This window comes from Mauremys reevesii, unplaced genomic scaffold (genome assembly GCF_016161935.1).
Source record: "Mauremys reevesii isolate NIE-2019 unplaced genomic scaffold, ASM1616193v1 Contig112, whole genome shotgun sequence".
NCBI lineage: Eukaryota > Metazoa > Chordata > Testudines > Geoemydidae > Mauremys > Mauremys reevesii.
This window is the reverse complement of record NW_024100730.1, coordinates 238216-248827: the sequence shown is the minus strand read 5'-3', so window position 1 is coordinate 248827 and position 10612 is coordinate 238216. Positions and strand designations below refer to the sequence as shown.

General features: G+C 51.7%; 1 long non-coding RNA gene across 1 annotated transcript; it reads right to left on the bottom strand.

The window, feature by feature from the left end:
- Window positions 1-3178: 3178 nt before the first annotated feature.
- LOC120392754 lies at window positions 3179-10547 on the bottom strand. Its single transcript, XR_005591777.1, has 4 exons — window positions 10497-10547; window positions 5106-5191; window positions 4115-4268; window positions 3179-3320 (listed from the first exon to the last, which is right to left on the bottom strand). It is a non-coding gene; the product is annotated as an uncharacterized LOC120392754 (long non-coding RNA).
- Window positions 10548-10612: the final 65 nt, after the last annotated feature.

Sequence of the window (10612 nt, the reverse complement as noted above, 5' to 3'; positions counted from 1 at the left end):
CTCAGATATCCCCAAATGAAACTGTCCAGCCCCAGGCCCCCTGTCCCAGTTGCCGCCCCCTCTCCGCCCAGCCCAGCTCCCCTCCCCGACCAACTGCCAGTCACCTGCCCTCCCTGCTGCTGCCCCCACAACTGCCATGCAAAGCCCAGCTCCCCTCCCCCGACCAACTGCCAGTAACCTGCCCCTCCTGCTGCTGCCCTGAACTGCCATGCAAAGCCCAGCTGCCCCTCCCCGACCAACTGCCAGTCACCTGCCCCTCCTGCTGCTGCCCCCGAACTGCCATGCAAAGCCCAGCTCCCCCTCCCCAGACCAACTGCCAGTCACCTGCCCCTCCCCTGCTGCTGCCCCGAACTGCCATGCAAAGCCCAGCTCCCCTCCCCGACCAACTGACAGTCACCTGCCCTCCCTGCTGCTGCCCCCGAACTGCCATGCAAAGCCCAGCTGCCCCCTCCCCGACCAACTGCCAGTCACCTGCCCCTCCTGCTGCTGCCCCCAACTGCCATGCAAAGCCCAGCTCCCCCTCCCCGACCAACTGCCAGTCACCTGCCCTCCTGCTGCTGCCCCCGAACTGCCATGCAAAGCCCAGCTGCCCCCTCCCCGACCAACTGCCAGTCACCTGCCCTCCCTGCTGCTGCCCCCAACTGCCATGCAAAGCCCAGCTCCCTCCCCCGACCAACTGCCAGTCACCTGCCCTCCCCTGCTGCCCCCCCAACTGCCATGCAAAGCCCAGCTCCTCCCTCCTGACCAACTGCCAGTCACCTGCCCTCCCTGCTGCTGCCCCGAACTGCCATGCAAAGCCCAGCTGCCCTCCCCGACCAACTGCCAGTCACCTGCCCCTCCCTGCTGCTGCCCCAACTGCCATGCAAAGCCCAGCTCCCCTCCCCGACCAACTGCCAGTCACCTGCCCCTCCTGCTGCTGCCCCCGAACTGCCATGCAAAGCCCAGCTCCCTCTCCCCGACCAACTGCCAGTCACCTGCCCTCCCCGCTGCTGCCCCACAACTGCCATGCAAAGCCCAGCTCCCCCTCCCCGACCAACTGCCAGTCACCTGCCCCTCCCTGCTGCTGCCCCCCCGAACTGCCATGCAAAGCCCAGCTCCCCCCTCCCCCGACCAACTGCCAGTCACCAGCCCCTCCTGCTGCTGCCCCCGAACTGCCATGCAAAGCCCAGCTCCCCTCCCCGACCAACTGCCAGTCACCTGCCCTCCCTGCTGCTGCCCCACAACTGCCATGCAAAGCCCAGCTCCCCCTCCCCGACCAACTGCCAGTCACCTGCCCTCCCCGCTGCTGCCCCCAACTGCAATGCAAAGCCCCGCTGCCCCCTCCCCCGACCAACTGCCAGTCACCTGCCCTCCCCTGCTGCTGCCCCCGAACTGCCATGCAAAGCCCAGCTCCTCTCCCCGACCAACTGCCAGTCACCTGCCCTCCCCGCTGCTGCCCCCAACTGCCATGCAAAGCCCAGCTCCCCTCCCCGACCAACTGCCAGTCACCTGCCCTCCTGCTGCTGCCCCCAACTGCCATGCAAAGCCCAGCTCCCCCTCCCGACCAACTGCCAGTCACCTGCCCTCCCTGCTGCTGCCCCGAACTGCCATGCAAAGCCCAGCTGCCCCCTCCCGACCAACTGCCAGTCACCTGCCCATCCCCTGCTGCTGCCCCCAACTGCCATGCAAAGCCCAGCTCCCCCTCCCCGACCAACTGCCAGTCACCTGCCCCTCCTCCCTGCTGCCCCCGAACTGCCATGCAAAGCCCAGCTCCCTCCCCGACCAACTGCCAGTCACCTGCCCCTCCCCGCTGCCCCCACAACTGCCATGCAAAGCCCAGCTCCCCTCCCCGACCAAGTGCCAGTCACCTGCCCCCTGCTGCTGCCCCGAACTGCCATGCAAAGCCCAGCTGCCCTCCCCGACCAACTGCCAGTCACCTGCCCCTCCCTGCTGCTGCCCCCGAACTGCCATGCAAAGCCCAGCTCCCCTCTCCCCGACCAACTGCCAGTCACCTGCCCTCCCCTGCTGCTGCCCCCACAACTGCCATGCAAAGCCCAGCTCCCTCCCCGACCAACTGCCAGTCACCTGCCCTCCCCTGCTGCCCCCACAACTGCAATGCAAAGCCCAGCTGCCCTCCCCGACCAACTGCCAGTCACCTGCCCCTCCCCTGCTGCTGCCCCCCGAACTGCCATGCAAAGCCCAGCTCCCCCCTCCCCCGACCAACTGCCAGTCACCTGCCCCTCCCCTGCTGGGGAATCAGCACTTTCCAGTTATTTAATTAATTTTGATTTGATTTCCCCTCAGATTTTGCCTTTTACTGTCTGATTGTTGAATATTGATGCTCCTTCCCCAAGAGATCTTGCCACACTTCTCTCCTGTTATCAAATATTCAGACTTTGCTCCATTTTCTTCCTAATGATGACAGATTGCGGTGAAATCCCTTTGGGTACCCCCCAGTCATTAGAACAACAGCAACTCCTCCCTGTTTTGGAGGGACACAACTGCCCGGGCCTTAGATTTTACATTTCTCCATCTAATTATTAAATATTAACATAAAACCTCCTCAGATTTTGCCATTGACATGGACAGTGGGGAGTGCTGGGCAATGGCATGTTAAGAGGGGGCAGGAACAGGGATAGAGTTAGAAGGTCCCTTGTTCAGCTGGGGGGGAGCAGTAGGGGAGGGGCAGGTGATTCACAGTTGGTGCTTGAGAGACCTGCGTTGGGTTCATTATTTGATAATTTGGGGGAAATGGGGCACAGTCTGCAGAGGATTTTATATCAGTATTTAATGAGCAGTTGGGAGTTTAACCTGGTCAGTCAAGGTCTGGCCAACTGCCCTGTTAGCAGCCGGGTGTTGCTGCTCCCCCATGTTCTGTTCTGTTCAGTCTGTAACCCTTCTGCCAGTTGAAGTGGGCAGCGAGAAGGGCAGGTTCAACACCTAGGGGGTTCCTTTTCAACAATGCAACCAGAACCGGCTCAAGCCCCCACCCGGGAACCTGGGGAAATTTCACTGTAACGCCTGGATGCCTCTAAGAGGCAATTCTTCCCCTCTCGCAAGCACAGAGTCCGAGGTAGAGTTTCTTTAATAAAAGTAACCTAGCAGTAATCTGAGAAAACAGTCAAGCGGTATCCATAGACATAAAAGCACGAGCAAAACACCCTTCCCAGTGTACGCTGGGCAGTGTCTTTGCTTCAGGTTCTTGAGTCCAACTCCAAAGTTCCTGTAGTATACCCCACCCTTAACATCCCACCTCATAGTTGTTGTCCCTGGTCAGTGCAGACCCACAGTTCAGAAGTGCACCTGTTGAGTGGCTAGGCAGCAGTTCTGCAGAAAAGGACCTAGGGTTACAGTGGATGAGAAGTTGGATATGAGTCTACAGTGTTGCCAAGAAGGCTAATGGCATTTTGGGCTGTCTAAATAGGAGCATTGCCAGCAGATCGAGGATGTGATCATTCCCTCTATTCAGCATTACCTGTAACCAGTTTCTGAATATATTAGGCTTAGACTTGAGTGTTTTGGCTTTATTTTGCTTTTGTGGCTTACTTTGTACTGTCTGTTATTACTTGAAACCACTTAAATCCTACTTTTATACTAAATAAAATCACTTTTGTTTATTAATAAACCCAGAGTATGCGATTAATACCTGGGGTGGGGAGGGCAAACAGCTGTTCATCTCTCTCTATCAGTGTTATGGAGGGTGAACAATTTACAAATATACCCTGTATAAGCATTATACAGAGTAAAACAGATTTATTTGAGGTTTGGATCCCATTGGGAGCTGGGTGTCTGGGATGCTGAAGACAGGTAACTTGCTGAGCTGTTTTCAGTGAAGTCTACAGCTTTGGGGGTGTGGACCAGACCCTGGGTCTGTGTTGGGCAGGCTAGCATGTCTGGTCACAAGATGGGGTTCTGGGGGCCCAGGCTGGCAGGAAAACGGGCTCAGAGATAATTTCAGCACATCAGGTGACAGTCCCAAGGGGATCTCTGTGACCCAACCCATCACAGATCCTTTGAACTTCTTCAAAGTCTTCTCTAGGGCCGAGTAACCTACATAATTTTGTGTCATCTGCCAATATACATCTCACTGTTCAGCCCAGGTTCCAAAGTGTTGATAAGCATCTGCTGTACATACCATAGCAGGATGAAGAGGTCTTCTGTGTTGGTCCTGGTTCCCTAGTCGAATGCAGAACCTGACACGAGATTTCCAAGTTTCTGCAACCATTTGTAATGTCTATTGAGGATGTACCTTCTGGTCCTGTCAGATTTCAAAGGCACTTCTTGAAAAGCTGAAACAAAGAGGAAACGGGTTGGAAGCCCCATGGTGCTGATGTAACTGGTGCCTAGGAAACCTCCCCTTCAGATGGCCATTGCCACATGCTATTAGCTACCCAAGAGTCTGGGGGCACAGAAACAACAACTCAGCTACTCCCAAAATAGCCCTGGAGAGAGAGGAGCCTCCATTTTTGCATAAGTTCCCTCTCCGCCGGCATACACATGCACACCCATACACACAGACAGTTGGGGGCACTTGTTCTTTTGGTGGAATAGGAAATTGACAGCAGCAGAGGTGTTAAACCATCAGACATTTAGGCTGAGATCCACAAAGGGATTTAGGCTCCTAATGTCTATTGAAATCCTTTGTGGCCCTGTGCCTTCATTCCTTAAGAGTTCACAGGGAAAAGTGTTTCCCATGTGCACTCATGGGTTTTCCTATGAGCTGATAACCAATCTCGGAGTGAAGTTCCTTGGCCTGCAAAGACGCCATTACAGGGAGGGCAGGTGATGAATCTTTCCCTACAGAGGGTAATCGTCATCATCATCATCACCACCACCACCCTTAATAATAACAACAGCCCTTTTCAATTCTGTCAGGCCTTCCTTTAGAGACATTCCTGACCTTTATGACAACAGTCTCCCCACACAGCTCTATTCTAGGAGCTAGAGATGGAATTCCCCTGCTCCCGTACACATATTGTGGCACCTCGATGAAAGCTCGCGTGACCATCCTTCTTCCTTAAACTCTGTCCTTAGACAGAGAGGGACACATTCAAACTGTTTTCAGGCCCTGTGCTGCACCTCTGTACTTCCCACAGAGGCACTAACACACAGAGGTATTTCCTTACCTTCATACAGGCGGGAGATGCCATCTTCATTCACTGTTTCAGACAACAAATCGCAGTAATGGTGGATAGTCTTTCCTAGGCCTGCTCTAAAATACAAGGTTAGGTCAAATTTAGCCACGTTAGGTCGATTTTATAAGTAATGTGTCTACACAACCAACCCCATTCTGACCACCTAAAGGACTCTTAAAATCAACCACTGTACTCCTCCCTGATGAGGGAAGTAGCGCAAAAATCAAGTTTCCTGGGTTGAATCTGCAGTACTGTAGATTCAGTACTGTGCAATTTGATGGTATTGGCCTCCAGGAGCTATCCCAGAGTGCTCCAGTGTGACTGTTCTGGAGAGCACTTTCAACTCCGATGCACTAGACAGGTACACAGGAAAAGCACCAAAAACTTTTGAATTTCATTTCCTGTTTGGTCAGCATGGCGAGCTCAGCAGAACAGGTGACCATGCAGTCCCAGAATCACAAACGAGCTCCAGTGTGAAGCAAACGGGAGACACTGGATCTGATTGTTGTATGGGGAGAAGAATCTGTGCAGGCAGAACTCTGATCAAGCAGAAGAAATGTTGATATATATGCCAAAATCACACAGGGCATGGTGGAAAGAGTCCACACCAGGGGGACACAGCAGTTCCATATGAAAATTTAGGAGCTCAGGCAAGCCTACAAAAAGACAAAGGAGGCAAATGGTCACTCCGGGTCAGAGCCACAGACATGCCGCTTCTATGATCAGCTGCATGCCATTCTGGGGGGTCCTTACCTCTACCCACCACTGTTTGTGGACACCTGCAAGGTGGCAGCCTCGTGCGACACGGAAGAGGATTTTGTGGATGAGGAAGAGGAGGAGGAGGAGAATGCCCAGCAGGCAAGTGGAGAATCCATTCTCCGCAGCAGCCAGAACCTTTTCCTCACCCTGGAGCCAATACCCTCCCAGGGAATTGTTCCCGGACCCTGAAGGCGGAGAAGGCACCACCTAACTACACTACAGTGATTAAAAGCAACTGTGTTTAATGTTTGATTTGCCCTGAACAATTGGGATGCATTCACAGCCAGTAAAGCTATTGGAAAAGTCTTTTAACATGTCTGGGGATGGAGCGGAAATCCTCCAGGAATATCTCCACGAAGCTCTCCTGGAGGTACTCTGAAAGCCTTTGCGGAAGGTTTCTGGGGAGGACTGCCTTATTTCGTCCTCCACGGTAGGTCACTTTACCACATCAAGCCAGTAGCAAGTAGTCTGGAATCATTGCAGCACAAAGCATGGCAGCGAATGGTCCTGGGTTTTGGTCACATTCATGCAACATTCAGTCTTTATCTTTCTGTGTCAGCCTCAGGAGAGTGATATCATTCATGGTCACCTGGTTGAAATAGGGGAATTTTGGTAAGGGAACAGTAATCCCCTCTGTTTGGTGATCCCCAGCACATTAGACCCCAGTCATGCTGGGCTGTTTGCACTTGGCTAAAAGGGATCATCCTGGAGAATATTCATGCAGGGGATCGGGGGGAGGGGTGTGCTGCACATTTACCCCAAAACCACAGCCCCTCCTTTTAAACAGCAAACCCAACCGGCATTGGTTGCTATGGGAAAGGAGGGTACTGCAGTTTGAAACCATTCCCACATGTCATGAACGTGGAAGAAGCCAACCCTGCGTACCCTTTGGCTTACCATGGCTGCCTGGAAACCGAATTCTGTTGCCCAGCTGTGTGTGATGTGTCACCATACCGGCAGGCACTCAATATAAAAGACAAAGTGCGACCTTGTACCTAAAACACATATGCTGTCTGCTGTGAATTGCTTGATTCACTGTGAAAGAGTCTCTCTTTTGTTCTCAGAAATGTATCTTCTTAAATTCTACTCTCCCTTTCCCCACCCTGCAGCTCCAAATGTTTCTATGCTCCCTGTATCAACTTCATCCCTGAGGTTATCGCAGATTAGAAGGCGGAAAAAAACGCACTAGTGATGACATTTTCAGAGCTCACACAGTTCTCCCGCACTGATAGGACACAGCTGAATGCATGGAGGCATTCAGTGGCAAAGGCCAGGAAAGCATACAGTGAGCGTTATCGGAACACGCAGGAGGAGATGCTGAGGCTAATGCGGGAGCAAACGGACATGATGAGGCGTCTGGTGGAGCTGCAGGACAGGCAACTAGACTTCAGAACCCTGCTGCATCCATTGCCCTCCTTGCCAAGTTCCAGATCCTCCTCACCCAGATGCCCAAGAACACAGGGGTGGGGAGGCTCCGGGCACCAAGCTGCTCAACTCCAGGGGATGGCCCAAGCAACAGAAGGCTGTCATTCAAACAGCCTTGATTTATACTGTGGCTACAATAAGCACTGTGACCTTGTCCTACCCTCCTATCCCACCCGACTAGGCTACCTTTTACTAGTCAGCGTTGTCAGAGATCTTTTTTTTTTTTAAATGAATAAAGAATGAATGGATTCAGAACAATAGAGACTTTATTTCCTGTGCCAGCTGTGGTCGAAGAGGGGGAGGGGGATTGGCTTACAGGGAAGCACATTCACCAAAGGAGGCAGCTTCACATCAAGGACAAACACACACAACTGTCACACCGTAGCCTGGTCAGTCATGAAACTGGTTTTCAAAGCCTCTCTGATGCATAGCATGCCTTGGTGTGCTTTTCTAATTGCCCTGGTGTCTGGCTGTTCAAAATTGGCCGCCAGGAGATTTGCCTTAACCTCCCACCCTGCCATAAACATCTCCCCCTTACTCTCACAGATATTATGGAGCACACAGCAAGCAGCAATAACAGGAATATTGCTTTCGCTGAGGTCTAACCTACCCAGCAAACAACGTCAGTGCCCCTTTAAACGTCCAAAGGCACATTCTACCACCATTCTGTACTTGCTCAGGCTACAGTTGAACTGCTCCTTACTACTGTCCAGGCTGCCTATGTACGGCTTCATGAGCCATGGGAGCAAGCGGTAGGCTGGGTCCCCAAGGATAACTATTGGCATTTCAACATCCCCAATGGTAATTTTCTGATCTGGGAAGAAAGTCCCTTCTTGCAGTTTTCTAACAGCACGGAGTTCCAAAAGATGTGAGCATCATGCACCTTCCCGACCGTCCCACGTTGATATCGGTGAAATGGCCCTTGTGACCCACTAGTGCTTGCAACACCATAGAGAAGTACCCCTTGTGGTTTATGTACTCTTTGGCAAGGTGGCCCGGTGCCAAGATAGGGATACGTGTTCCCTCTGTCGCCCCATCACAGTTAGGGAACCCCACTGAAGCAAAGCCATCTACTATGACCTGCACATTTCCAAGAGTCACTTCCCTTGTTAACAGAAGGTTATTGATTGCCTTGGCTACTTGGATCACAGCAGCCCCCACGGTAGTTTTACACACACACACACACACACACACACACACACTTTTAAGATTCTGGTGCTGTCGGAGGGAACAGAGCAAATTGATTCCCGACTGACCGGTAGCAGACAGGTGTTGCAAGCTTCCACAGGGATATCGCCACTCGCTTCTCAACTGTCAGAGCAGGTCTCATCTTGGTATTCCTGCACTTCAGGGTGGAAAAAGCAACTCACAAAGTTCCATGAAAGTGGCCTTACACATGCGAAAGTTTCGCAGCCAATGGGAATCATCCCATACCTGCAACACTATGCAGTCCAAGCAGTCTGTGCTTGTTTGCAAGACCTAGAATCGGTGTTCCACTGTATCAATATGCCCCAATGCCGCCATGATATCCCAATTGCCACATCCTGTGCTTTCAGGAACATCTGTGTCCATGTCCTCCTCACAATCTTCCTTATGCTGGTGGCTCCTAGCTAGGCTCTGCACATACTGCAGGATAATGCGAGGTGGTTACAATGCTCACAAAAGCCGTGTGCAGTGGAGCGGGCTCCATGGTATCTGCCATGGCATCTGCACAGATAACCCAGGAAAAAAGGTGCGAAATGATTGTTTGCTGTTGCTTTCAAAGAGGGAGGGAGGGGAGACTGACAGCATGTACCCAAAACCACACACAACGATGTTTTTGCCTCATCAGGCATTGGGAGCTTAACGCAGAATTCCAATGGGCAGCGGGGACTGTGGGATAGCAACCCTCTGTGCACCACTCCATGAGTCAATACTAGCCAGGGTACTGAGGACGCACTGCACCAACCTAATGCGCTTAGTGGGGACAAGCATGATTGACTGTATAAAATTGGTTGCTAAAGCTCAACTTCTATAAAATCCACTGAATTTCGTAGTGCAGACACGCCCCTAGACATACCATGGATCTCATTACTTTTCAAATCCTTCGCTGAAAACTGCTAAAGATGCAGCCATTGCCCCAAGACAGCCCTTGGGAAATTAAATACATTCCTTACATCTGTTCACAAAGCACATTAGATAAAACATCAGGGGCCCAGAAGATACTGAGAGGCTGATTTCCAAAGAAGATTGAATTCACATCATGCTGGCTTCCCTAGGTGCAGCCAAAATGTAGTTGTGGGCAGGGGACATTGGTGCAGTCATACAGCTAAGTTGCTCCCTTCACACACGCACACACAGTGTTAAGATTCTGGTGCTGTCGGAGGGAACAGAGCAGCAGTCTAGAAAAGGGCTTTGAAGGAAGCAAGTCAAAAAAGCTCAAGTGAAGTTGCTCTGATTACCAATGAACAGGGCTGCAGAATGTCTGATTGTTGTCTGTGAGCTTTCCAGGTACTCTAAGGCGTGGAACAGGAATTTGGGGATGTGGCTCTGTCATAGGTCTCACCCCCACTTGGAGCTGTTGGGATCCAATGTGGGGACCTGCATGTATCCCCCCACCCTAAAATCCTAGGGTAGGTCTCCTTCTCGCTGCCACCAGTCAGGTTAAAGTGTCTGACACACTGCCTGTCCCCCAAGCTTCCCCTGGGGAACCCAGATTCAAACCCCTTGAATCTCACCAGAGAGAGAAACAGCCAGTTCCCCTCCCCCCTTCCCCCTCTCCAGCCTGCTCCGGAGAGAGAGATACCTTGATCCAAACTCCTTGAATCTACACACAGGGAAGCAGCCCACTTCCCCCCTCCCTCTCTCCTAGCCACTCTGGAGAGAGACACACCGATTCAACTTTGTGAATCACCCTTAGGAGGAACTCACTCTTCCCCCCTCCCCTTCCCTTGAATCTCCACAAGAGGAGGAATTAACCAAGTTTTAAAAAGAAAAGACTTTATTAAAAAATAAAAAGAAAGTAACTTGTCTCTGTAATCCAAGATAGAACAATACAGGTTCTAAACTTATCAATCTCTGGAGAGAATTCCCCCTCCCCCCTTTCTCAGTAAAAGCAATATCAGCAAACAGGAATAAAGAATTTCCTTTAGCAAACACACAATTGCAAATGTAGAAATCAAATTATAAGACTAATTCGCCTTTCTAATTAATACTCACTATTAAATAGTAGAAACTACTCCAGGAGAACTTGGAGACATGACTGACCTCTCTTAGATCCAAAGAGAGCTCTAACAAAGAACACAGACAAAGGCTTCCCTCCACAGAGATTTGAA